This window comes from Delphinapterus leucas, chromosome 3 (genome assembly GCF_059928025.1).
Source record: "Delphinapterus leucas isolate spDelLeu-1000000601 "Yukka" chromosome 3, BTC_Dleu_Yukka2, whole genome shotgun sequence".
In the NCBI taxonomy this organism is placed as follows: domain Eukaryota; kingdom Metazoa; phylum Chordata; class Mammalia; order Artiodactyla; family Monodontidae; genus Delphinapterus; species Delphinapterus leucas.
The window spans coordinates 20,208,315-20,222,117 of record NC_143131.1 but is presented as its reverse complement, the minus strand read 5'-3'; positions in this window follow the sequence as shown (position 1 = coordinate 20,222,117).

Below are 13,803 nucleotides of genomic sequence, written 5' to 3'. Positions count from 1 at the left end.
GGCATGTCTCTCCTTGGATTTATCCTGTATGGGACTCTCTGTGCTTCCTGGACTTCATTGACTATTTCCTTTCCCATATTAGGGAAGTTTTCAGCTATAATCTCTTCAAGTATTTTCTCAGTCATTTTTTTTCATCTTCTTCTTCTGGGACCCCTGTAATTCAAATTTTGGTGCATTTAGTGTAGTCCCAGAGGTCTCTGAGACTGTCCTCAATTCTTTTCATTCTTTTTTCTTTATTCTGCTCTGTGGTAGTTATTTCCACTATTTTATCTTCCAGGTCACTTATCTGTTCTTCTGCCTCAGTTATTCTGCTATTGATTCCTTCTAGAGTATTTTTAATTTCATTTATTGTGCTGTTCATCATTGTTTGTTTTATCTTTAGTTCTTCTAGGTCCTTGTTAAATGTTTCTTGTATTTTCTCCATTCTATTTCCAAGATTTTGGATTATCTTTACTCTCATTACTCTGAATTCTTTTTCAGGTAGACTGCCTATTTCCTCTTCATTTTTTTGGTGTGGTGCATTTTTACCTTGCTCCTTCATCTGCTGTGTGTTTCTCTGTCTTCTCATTTTGCTTAACTTACTGTGTTTGGGGTCTCATTTTTGCAGGCTGCATGTTCGTAGTTCCCTTTGTTTTTGGTGTCTGCCTCCATAGGCTAAGGCTGGTTCAGTGGATTGTGTAGGCTTCCTGGTAGAGGGGACTGGTGCCTGTGTTCTGGTGGATGAGCATGGATATTGTCTTACTGGTGGGCAGGACCACGTACGATGGTGTGTTTTGGGATGTCTGTGAACTTATTATGATTTTATGCAACCTCTCTGCTAATGGGTGTGGTTGTATTCCTGTCTAGCTATTTGTTTGGCCTGGGGTGTCCTGCACTAGAGCTTGCTGGTCGTTGAGTGGAGCTTGGTCTTTGCATTGAGAGGGAGATCTCTGGGAGAGCTTTTATCATCTGATATTACATGGAGCTGGGAGGTCTCTGGTCGACCAATGTCCTGAACTTGGCTCCCACACCTCAGAGGCACAGGCCTGACACCCTGCCAGAGTATCAAGACCCTGTCATCCACACAGTTTTTCCAAAGTCTGACGTCTTCTGCCTGCATTCAGTAGGTGTTCTGTAGGAGTTGTTCCATATGTAGACGTAATTTTGATGTATTTATTGGGACGAAGGTGATTTCCACATCTTACTCCTCTGCCATCTTGAAGGTCCTCCCGAGAGTACTTTTTGATTATTAAATAATTTAGCTTATCAATATGCTGGGTAACATGTGACCTGTCATAAAACTTTTATTAAATAATTCTACTCGATTAATCAATTGTTAATCCTAGAAGGATATAGTGATTTGAATACTTTGGGGATCATTGTAAAATGTTTATTATAGTTAATTTTATATGGAGTTTTTCATTTAAAAAGTAGAATGGTCTTAAAATGTATCAGTTCATGAATATTGTTTCATCAACATGGTGTGGTAACATGATCCCTGATTCACAATGTGGGATCCCTGATCTCAGCAATATTGTAATTTACTGTGTGGTTTTGATGAGGTCGTGGACTTCAGTATGCTCTAAAAACATGATTAAACATAGTAGAAATACTGTTTACTAAAGTAGTGTCTAGATCCAAAAGCTTATATATCCATTTGATAATCAGTCATGAGCTGACTCTTGTGGCACAAATCCCTTCAAAATATACATGCTTCTAGGAGTACTTGGATAATGAAGATACAGGTGATGATAAATTTCATTGCTTTTCTGAACCTATATTGGCTTTCGTTTTTGTTACTTCTGACTTTACTATGTAGAAATCATGATATTGGTAATAAAAATTTTATCTTTATCGTATATATTTATTCACATTTCTTCCATTAATTCCACAGTCATCACTTCCTGGAGAGAAATATGCTCTATTTCCAGACAGTATGTGTATTATAATTTTCTAAATTTTAAAATAAACATTGCATTGACATTATAAGCACTCTCAGTGTACTGTGATGGTAGCTTCATGTTGTTATCAAAACAATGTGAATACAAGCAGTTGCTTAATTTACACATACCCAATAAACGTAGGTAATAGATATTTTTAGTGAATTGATGTTTATACTGAAATAATTATAGGTTTGTCGTTTTGTAGACAAAAGCCATCTGATCGTTTTCTCTCAGTATACATGTTATTGAGAAATTGTCCTGTGACAATAGTTTTACTTTTTATAAATTATCCTCCTTTAAGGATTTTATATATTCCAATGATTTGAACTTCTATGTAGATGATTCCACACTTTTTAGACCCTCCTAAAATGAGAATTGCATTCTGACTGCTTCCTTGACATCTCCATCTGGAGTCCCTGAAAACAGCTTAAATTCAACACACCAATAATTCAATAAATACTTCCTTCTCAGAAAAATGTATCCTGGGATAACCCTGCTGAAGTAATGTTGGATGACACCTTCTTTCTCACACCCTACATATACTTGGTTGCCAAGTTATATATATATTTTCAATTTTTGCAGTGTCTGGTTTAAATATTTCTTTATTTCTAACTTCTTGAAACATGGACAAATTTGCCTATTCCCATTTGTGTGTGTGTGTGTGTGTGTGTGTGTGTGGTGTGTATTTCCTCCTCTACTTATACACTCTATAGAGAACTTTGTAAATTTCTTTTTTTTTTTTTTTTTTTTTTTGCCGTACGTGGGCCTTTCGCTGCTGTGGCCTCTCCTGCTGCAGAGCACAGGCTCCGGACACGGAGGCTCAGCGGCCATGGCTCACGGGCCCAGCTGCTCTGCGGCATGTGGGATCTTCCCGTACTGGGGCACGAACCCGCGTCCCCCGCATCAGCAGGCAGACTCTCAACCACTGCACCACCAGGGAAGCCCTGTAAATTTCTTTTTTACATTCTTTTTTACTCTTGTTTTGTTCATTTTTAATTTTGAGTCTCAATTGAATTCCCTTTTTTCAAATTCAATCACAATCTTTATGTATAAAATAAAAAACTCCCAAGATAATTTTTGTATTTTATGAATTCAATTATTTAAATTAAATAAATTATTTTAACATACACACTTGCAAAAAGTGAGTGAAATATGTTTAAGTAGTTAATAAATTCTATTTTTATAAAATGAGAGGTGCCAGTCACACCTCTATGTTCCACTGGAGTTTTGCAGCATATTTTGTCACTGCCTAAACTTTAGTTGACTGTTTTATAGAAAGTGATATTTTTCATCATCTCTTAATGACACTTGCTTCACCTGGCACTTTAGTTATTTTTGTTTATGCATCAAACACTACATATTTGATGACAGTAAATGCTGCTTATTATTCTTGTCATCAAAAAGAGCTAAATCAGTTCTGGGAATGGCATTGTACCAGTTTCAGGTGCATGGGATGCCCTTGAAAACTGTTTGTGGAATAAGTGAATGAATGATGTTTTTCTTCAGAGAAACTCTCTTGAGGACAAGGTCAATATTTTTACATGCTATAATAGTCCCTATATTCTAGCACCTGTGTAACAGTTTTTTAATAGTCATGTGTAGAATTTAAATAGTCCTGATAGAAAATCTTGTTCAATAAAATATATATTACTGAACCTAATCTCTGAAATAAAAGGCAAAATTTATGAAATCTAAACAAAATTTCTTTAAAGTTTTCTACCTGCTATTGTGAATGAAATGAATTTAAGTTATCATTTTATGAATATGATTAGTGATGCCAAAATACTATTAATCCTATGTAAAATATTAACCAGATTTTGTTATTTGTTCATATAAAAGGTATTACACAAGTAGTACTTAATTGAATATATATTTTTTTAATATCAAATTCTGTACCTTGGAAAATAACTTTTGAGAGAAAATTGATAAAAATCAAGAATGCTATTAGTTTTCTATTTCAGTTCTATACATCAGGACAACACTAAACCTATTTAAGAGATAGATGAGTTTTATACATGACCATTATGGATTCTGTATGGAAACAGCATTACACATGTGAAATACAGAATCAGATTCTTAATGGCCGCATTCTTCCTTTTGAGAAATGTTTCATAACATTTCACAACATTGTGATAAAATATGGTATACTGAGAATTGAGCTTTATTGCAGAAAGTTAAAAATGTATGCCTGCAAAATTGTTATGATTCATGTTTTTCAACTGAAAAGTGGAATAAAACAGGCTGGCAAGCAGTTCTCCAAAAGTGACAGCTGTAATAACCTGGTAGGGAATTCTCAGTAGTTCATGATTTTGGCCTTCGGAAGGTATAGGTTTAAGGTGGGATTTAATTTGGAACCACAGATGGAAGAAACATCTTCTTTCCTTGGCTAATATTAGACAGCCATTTAAAAAAATCCAGAGGAGCCAACTCTAAGTTTTGCACAGAGAGAGGAACCAGTGTATACATATTGTGGGTTCTTAATAAATGTTGTTGTCATAGCTGTAGCTTTTACACAGCCAAAGTGCATACCACAGACCCAGTAGCACCCAAACTTTTATTTTGTGGCTTCTGGCTGTCCACAACTTTAATGCAAATAGTTGTGCATTTTAGACAATGCTAGTTTTGTGGGGAGCAATTTCATTTTCATCCAAATGTCATTCCCTTTAGCTTTTATTCACTCCTACTACTGTTCTATATTATAAAAGAATGAATTCCATCTACCTTAGCTTAAATGAATATATATATATATGGATTTTAAAATGTGGGATTATAACCTCTCAATCTATTACCATTCTCAGTACCTATGCAGTTCAATGAAAATCATCTGTAAGCTTTATCTAATTTGCTTGGGATTTAATTTTCTGAAAAAGTGTGTGAATTTGCAAAAGAGCAGAAAGAAGAAATAAAATGACTATCTAAAATTATTACTATACCATCTTCTATTACCAACTAAAATTGTTTCCTAACTTATTGTCAAGAATTTTAAAAAAGGAAAGAAAAATGCCTTTTTCCCAAATAACAAAAGATAGTTTGACAAAGCAAGTAAAATACAACTACTGGTTTATCTGTCTAACAACTTGAACAAGACATAGGGAGTTCAGAGCCATAGATATTTAGACCTGGAAGAAACATTAGAAATCACACTGGCAATCTCTTTCAGCCAATAGAAAGCTGAGGCCAGAGACGCTTAATGACTTTTTCAGGTTCACAGAACTAATTAGTGTCAAATATGGCAATCCCATGGCAAAAATTTCCAAGCACTTTTTTTTTTTTTTTCGCGGTACGCAGGGCTCTCACTGTTGTGGCCTCTCCCGTTGCGAAGCACAGGCTCCGGACGCGCAGGCTCAGCGGCCATAGCTCACGGGCCCAGCCGCTCCGTGGCATGTGGGATCTTCCCGGATCAGGGCACGAACCCGCATCCCCTGCATCGGCAGGCGGACTCTCAACCACTGAGCCACCAGGGAAGCCCTCCAAGCTCTTTTAAGGAAGTTCTTTGCATTACACTACATGATGATTTATATAAATAATATTTAAATGCTTTCTTAGCAACAGCAATTCATATTTTTTTATTAATTTGTCCATAAGTAGCCTGAGTAGCCAGAAAATTTCTGTCTGACCTTACCTCTTCCTTGCAATAAACCATTCACTGGCTCCCCATCTTATTCAGATAGAGCCAAGATTTATCCAGCGCCTACATGGTCTGAAGGGACCCATTCTACCCCTGCTCTCTGTACCCCATCTCCTATTTCTTCCTCCCATACAATTTGCTCAGCTGCTTTGGCTTCCTTAGTTCACGGCAAACAACTGTCTCATGCTCCCATTTCTAGGGTGTGCATTTCCTCTTTTCTTTTCCTGGGATGCTCTACCCCCATGTATAGGTATGATTCAGTCCCTCACCTTCTTTAAGTCTGTTTAAATCTCACGTTCTAAATGTATCTTTTCCTGACCAGCCTACTTAAAGTGTTTGTTTTGTGTGTTTTCGTTCTGATTTTTTAAAAAATTCACTGCCATATCCTACCTTCAGAAATGGTAACTCAATCATATGAGGTCATCAAACATTTTGTTGCTGAATTCATAAATAAAAGAATAAAAAAACTGTTAACTTTATCCAAAGAATAAACCATAAATTATATAAGGCTAAGTGGGAGTGTGAATCAAATACTTCTTTGTAGATATGCCAAAGATTATACAGTGAATTATTAGCAAAACACAAAAAAATCTTGGCATATTTGAAACCTTACCAATATTATTTTCCCTGAATAAACTGTTTCCTGTTTCATTCCATTTTATAGCATTCCTGCTTCCTTTAGTCAATAATTTTAGCAGCTAAGTGCTATTCAAATCTTTGTCATCACTAGTGTAATCAACTAGTGGTATGGATGTGAACAGTAAATATTTAAAGAAATCTTTATTCTTAAAAGGACGCTTGTTATATCTATATTTAAAAACTAGATGTACTCTGTGAAATTTAGGTTGATACTTGGAGATAAAAACAGCTTCAAATTTAATTCACATCTTCCATCTATAGTATCCACCCCTGGAAGAAGAGTAAATAGACAAAATGTGGTAGCCACACGTAATGGAGTACTATACAACAGTATGGAGCAGCAGAGCAGATGTGCCCCTAGATGCACAGAAACATGGTTAGAACTTAAACAAATAATAGTTATTAAAAATATAAAAAATAACATTATACATACATATGTATATATGACATGTGTATATACGTGTATATACATACATGTGTACATATGTATATAAACCCATAGTGCTTACTGGAAAAGTAAGAAAGATCATTATATGTATGTGTGTGTTTGTATACATGCATGTTTAACAAGCATATGTACACATTCATACAGACAAATAGATATGTAATCTTTATGCATGTCAATTAAAAATATGGATAACAATAAGAATATATATTTTGAAAAAATGTATACAAACAAAATATAGTGTTAAACACACGAAAATGTTTACCAATGATTAAAGAAAGAAACAGAAAATGAGGAGATAAATGAATAAGCAAATGAACAAATGAAGAAAAGGACATTTCAGTAATAAATGATAATAATGTACACTGATCCTATGAGAATAATTAACTAAGATCAGTCAATAATCAAGGTTTCTATTACAATTAGGATATTTCTATGTCTAAGAGAGAAAATATCAAATATATATTAAATTTACATTGTCAAAGCCATTTCTATTAAAAACAGTACAGCAAAACTTTAATAATATTTTTCATTTTTTTCTTTTTGACACATTCTAATTGAATGAATTAGATGTGTATTACACCAAAGTTGCTACTAATGTAGATTTTGTAACTCTTTTTATTAATTTATTATTACTTTGTGATTAAATACTTAACATAGACAATGACTTCCAAATTTATTGGTGCTTCCCAAAAACAAATGTGGGAAGTTTCCTGTCCTTTTTTTTTTAACTATTGGTCTATACAATTTAGTAAGGTTTCAAAAAGAGAAATACAAAACAAAATTCTGGGATCTATTTAGTTTAAGACTCATATATATATGACATCTGCCCATACTGGAAAATATCATTTTGTAGGGAATATTCTAAACAGCTAGGGGTGTGGGGACAGGTAAAATAGCTCAGGTGTTAACCTTATGCCCCACTGTTTATTATAGACATAATAATTTAAAAGGAAAAGTTTTACCAGACTATTGTTAGAGAAAGAGGTGATCTGAGAACTGAAGTGATATCCCTCACTGCTAATTATAACAGTAACATTCTCCTCTACATGTTGAACTCTTCATTCATTCACACAATAAACAAATATATATTAAGCACTTTTATACAATATGAACTCAGGTTCTAGGCACTGGAGATACAACACCAAAAAAAAAAAAAAAATTTGCAAAATCCCTGTCCTCATAGAGTATGTCTTATGAAAGTTAACAAAATAGGAATATACTTTCTGAAAAACAAGATTAAATTCTTTTTGAAAAGTAAATAATTTAAGTCAAATTCTGGTATATAGCTGTATATAAAAAGAAAAAAATATGTAAATCTTTTGTATTTTGTTAGTTTAAATGTGTCTCTTGAATCTAATCATTTGTGGAGGAAATAACTAAATAGGCTTGATTCTTAGAAAACAAGAACAGAGGCAAAAACATCCTGATTCCATTAAAGTTTCTCTATCCTATAAAACTCTTGTCTTAGGAATGGTATATTTCTTCCATAAATTCTCTGGTCCAGCTCTCTGTAATTCTAAGTTTCTTCCTATGGATATAGGTACACCATGTTGAAAAGGTTATGGCTCTGTAAAGAAACTCCACATTATTTAAGTTTGTTGATAATTTCTAAGCACTAAAACTTATTCTGGGAGTAAAGATTCTAATTGTAAGTTTTATATTAAATAATACTATGAAATACAAATTAATCAATATTTAATTAATTTTATGCCATTATTTTTACAGAGAGAAATATAAAACTAGGTAACCACATACAATGGAAGTGTGGCCATTAGACACTGAAGAGCAATTAACTAGATATTCTTATTTACAGTCAACAATCAGGGAATAATTACATTGTTTAAAATCAACATCTCCCATCTATGCTTGCATAAAAGATTTATTTCAAAACTTGAAGATGAGAAACAGGAATTACACAGAGATTAAATTATTTAATTTAAAATCAGCAGTCTGTTATCTCCACTTTAAAATCATTTTCCATATTTAGCTTTAATCCAGCAATCTAAAATGATGTTTGAAAAATATTTTTATCCCATTTAATGTACTTAATAATTGAGCATAAATTATGAATGCAAATATAATTTGCATGTCATAAATCAGGTTTAGAAGCAGCTGCAAGACAGTAAGGGAGCACTTTTCACCATATATGTTGTGGATTAACAGATCAAATCTAGGAGTGTGGAAGGGATGCATATAAAATACTGAATTGTGATTGTACTCTAATCAGATATCAACATAAATACATATCTTTTAAAAGCTTCAGACAATTTAAGTATATGGTGTCATTTAACTCATTTAGAAGTACACATACAAACACAGATGCACATACATCCCTCACTTTGCAATTAAAATATAAATATATGTGATAATCTTTTGCTTTTTAAAAGAGAGTACTGCCATCTTGCATGCTTTCATAAAGCTCTGTGTTCATGCTTTAATAGTACTGTACTTAGGAGTGAAGCTAGGCTGCATTGTCTTCAATATTTAATTGTTTATTGAACAAGGTGGCAAAACTTTATTGCTTAGAAGGGTTTACAGAGAAAGGTTTGTGGAAATCATTTGGAAGCTGTTAAACGAGAATGAACTTCACTCTTCAGATTAGCACAATTGAATTTCCTCTATTAATAAAAACTCCATTTCTATAAAATAAATAACACATGTACTTGAATCGATAGAAATCAAATCAATTAGGACGCTCTAATGTCTATTCAATAGCTCTTTTTTAGAAATATTTCATACTCAGTAGTTTTAATACTGTTTTACTATTTTGGAGCTTAATTATAGGAGCTTGTAGTAAACTACAAAATAAAGTTTCTCTCTAATTTGGTTAAGTATCCATCACAAATCAAAAATCATTACATCTAAAAAATATTTACTTTAATATTCATCATCTAAACTCAAAATCATATTCAATTGATCCTGGTTCCTAATAAGTGCTTCACAAGCATTGAGGAAAGTTAATACAAAATGGCCATTACTTGATACCCTCACATCTTTCTTAATTTAATGGATACATAAATTAATCATTTAACTAATAAGTCAGGTTCCAAGGATATATTTTGGAATAGGATTCTAGTTTCTGAGTTTCCTCTGAGACAGATCCTCTAACACAGATGAGCAAATTAGTTCATATGCCCTGTAGTCTCATAAGTTATTAGTTTGATATTTTGCTACTGTTATGATGAACAATGAATTAGATAGTAGGCTGTGTTATGAAACAAACACATATTATAATTTTTCATATATATTTTTATAAAGATATACCTTGTTGTTTTTTTTCCCCTTTTTAAGCCCAGTTTTCTCCTATAGGTATCATAAACTTAGTTTCTGTTAAATATTCCCATATTTTACCCAACAAAATTGGATTTTCATTAAAAATGTTTTGTGATATTTTAAAATAATAAAATATGTGTTTTTCTATAACTACAGAAGTTATACAAATTTTTATTCAAAGATGCAGTTATTACTTGGTCCTTCTATTGTTTCCCTTACTTCTCAATACCTTAGGAAACCAGTATTAGCTTTCTGGTATCTATCCTCTGTACATCTGTAGAAACATACATAGATATTCTTGTATAACTTGACTAAGTTGCATATAACATATAACATGCAGCAATTTATTGCTCTGAATATTTCATTTGTCCCTCCAGATCAGATTTCAGTATTTATTTTTTATCGTGTACCAAACATCATCTGTTATTTTCATGAGCTTCAGTCTATCCATATGTAGATACAATGCATATGTATGCAAAATACTGCTATTGAATGGAGCAGTTAATTTACATGTTCTAGCCACTAAAATAACCTTTTAATAAATATATTTATGTAGATGCCTCTAAGCATTGAGACTTTCATTTCTATATCCTAGATTACTAAATGAGGTATTGCTGAGTCAATGAGTGTGAATCTGTAATTTTGATATATAGTGCAGATTTATTTTCAAAAACAGTGTAGCTGTTTAGACTCCATTCAGTGATGCCCATTTCCCTACATGTTTGTGCACCATAGTTAACACTCGAATCTTTAACCAATACAACGTTTGGAAGAAGAAAACTTGTGATTTAAATTTATATAGTCTTAATTAGGAGTGATGTGAACTATGATATCACTCATTATCTTCATGAATTAAGATACTTGCCTTGAAATTTATTATCAATTAAAAAAAGGAAAAAAATTGCATCAGTTGTAACAGACAAGGAAGACTTTATTCAATAAAAAAGACAGATTGAATTCAGTTTTGCTGAAACAAAAGGCAGGGGAATTTTCAGTGCTGGAGTGAGCTAACTGAAAAGTATTGGAGGACATTTCTAAGGAGGTTGGTCCATGTGGTTACATCATCTTTGTTTACTAATTGGTGCTTATTGAAGTTAGCCCCCTACCCTCCCATAGAGACTGGGAAGTCAAGCCTCTATATTTCTCGATGATTGCAATTTCAAAGAAATGGCTCCCAGGTCTTTGAGAAGAAAAAAAAATATTTGCTGGGTTGTAAAACTGCCAAGAGGCTGAGAGAAGATTTATATCTCAAAGGGATAGAGAAATAATTTACAGGTGCAAGTTTTCTAAAGTAAATGCTCTCAGAAAAGGGAGGTCAGGGAGTTCATAGTCAGGAAGAAGCCTGTCTAAAGTTTATTCAAGCTGAGGAGAACCTTAAGGCCATCTTGATTTCTACAAAGTAACTTGTGCCTGTGGCTACCTCCTCCAGAGACAATTTACTTGCCTAAATCTCTCCCCTCAACTACCACCTGCATGAGAAATTTGTAGCTTTTAATCCTTGCCCTCCTTCTGCATTTTGCTGAGATTATCTATCTATCTACCTATCTATCTATCTACCTACCTACCTACCTATCTACCTATAGCTCTATCATCTATCAATCATCTATTTAACTTATTCTCTCATAAGAATTTAATTCTGGGCTATTATATATTTACTAGGAGTATAACTCATCTAGCTCAATAATTTTTAAATAGCACATTACTATTAACTAAAATGTATGTTTATAAATATATTACAAAATGTGTTTGCTGTATTTTCTTCTTTTTATTTTCCATTAAAAAAAACAACAACCAACAACTGTGTTCTGATTCTGTAACTATTTGTACTTTCTCTAGAATTGTCCACAGACACCCAGGAGGCAAAAGCTCTGACTTTTCACATGTTTGATTCTATCTTACTTTTTATGTTAAAAATGGAACTGTAACAGTTGGCAGTATTTAACGTTCTTGAACAACAGATACCTTCTCTCCATCAGCCATGGATTTTATTCCAACGTTCTTCAGTTTCTACCGTGCAGATGAGAAGTTCTATGGTTGGCAGATTTTCTCTTCCTTTTAAGGGAAAATTTCCTTCTATTCTGAAGATTATAAGATTTTCTCTCTTTTTTTTTTTTCTGAATTGAGGATTTCTATCAGGGTATTATGAACTGTATGTGATTTTTAAATTAATCCTGTCTGGGACTTGAGAAGCACTTTAAATCTCCAGGCTCAGAGAAAATGCATCTCTTATTGGTTCTCCTTTTCTTTAGTTCTTTTTTCTTTCTGGAACTCTTTCCTCCATCCCCTGTTATTACATCTGCTTTGTGGTACGAGTCTCTTAGAATTTCCTTATGGCTTTCCATTCCTTTTTATATTTCTTCAACATTAAGTGCTATTTCTTTTCTCTGACTCTGCAGAATGTCATTTAGCTTTTAGCTGTGATTATCCTATATTTTCATTTAAAGATACTTTAAATTCAAAGTTTATTAAGACTAGATATCACATTAACATACTTGGTCCATTTCTTCCAGGTAAAAATGGCAGCTGCCTCCTAACCCCCAGGAATGTAGACAGTTTAGCTCACCATCTTAGCACCCAGCCAGCAAGATCAGGAAAGTCTCCCAGAGTCCCTAGTGTAACCAACTGCTGTTCCACAGGTGGCAGTTCTCACCCCAGCTGTCCTTAGAAAGCATGAGATTGTTCTTTATACCTTCAGAAAAATCCCCTCCTCTCCTTCTGATTTTCAATCCTTGTCTGGTTCCAGGGAGAACATTGGGATATACTTTTTATATTCTGCCACATTTCCCACCAATAGAAGAAAAGGGAGTCACCAATATCTCACTCCATCCTTTACCTTCTGGAAACCAGATTACCATTTTAATATTGGCAATGTTTACTGGAGTGGGGTTGGGAGGATTTTTCTTGACTAATGTTGGAATTTTCTTTTAAAGCAAGGCAAACAGAGTGCTCAGCTTTTTATGTTATACGGGTTCTGTTAGTTCTATAAATGGATGTGTGATAATTTTCAAACAACTTAGCATAAATGCAACAGGGGTATTTCTAATACTCAGGGTTATATTAGATCTTTAGTTTAAACCATGACAATTTTAAGCTGGAACAAGACATTGAACAGCAAGGTTTTCTCTAACAGCTCCTGTCCTGTATATCTCAGCATCTTGCTCAAAAACACAAATTGTGCACAAAAAGGCAACTCATTCAGATCTGTCATTACCTTATTCTCTTTCTCTTTTCCCAAAAAATCCAATCTGTCGAGCCTAACTAATAATATAAATAGAGTAGAAAAGAGATACAGATACAGACATAGATATGAAGCTTCAGTTTTCATCAAACAAGGTATGGTGATATTGTTTTGTTTGTTTGTTTGTTAACATCTTTATTGGAGTATAATTGCTTTACAATGGTGTGTTAGTTTCCGCTTTAGAACAAAGTGAATCAGCTATACATATACATATATCCCCATATCTCTTCCCTCTTGCGTCTCCCTCCATCCCACCCTCCCTATCCCACCCCTCTTTTAAAGAGTCACCTGGTGAACTACAGTTATATAAAATGCATTCAACATTAATAGCTGTATATTTATATTCATATATAATTTTTTAAATTGTCATAGATATTTTTTCACTTCCCTATTAACCAATAGATTTTTCCTAATCCTTCCCATCCTCAAGTCAAGACCAGTAAGGTTCCTACAGGAGATGTAAGGAGGCATATTTGTATGTGTTGTCGATGAACCAGAGCATGGATCTGGCTTTTATCCAACAATCAAACATTTTAATTATGGAATCCAAGGAGACCGTCTTATTGCACACTAAAATCTGAAATTACCCAGAGTCATAATTAAGTATAACTTACACATAACACTTTGTGTACCATCTAGAATGCATTTAGTTGAA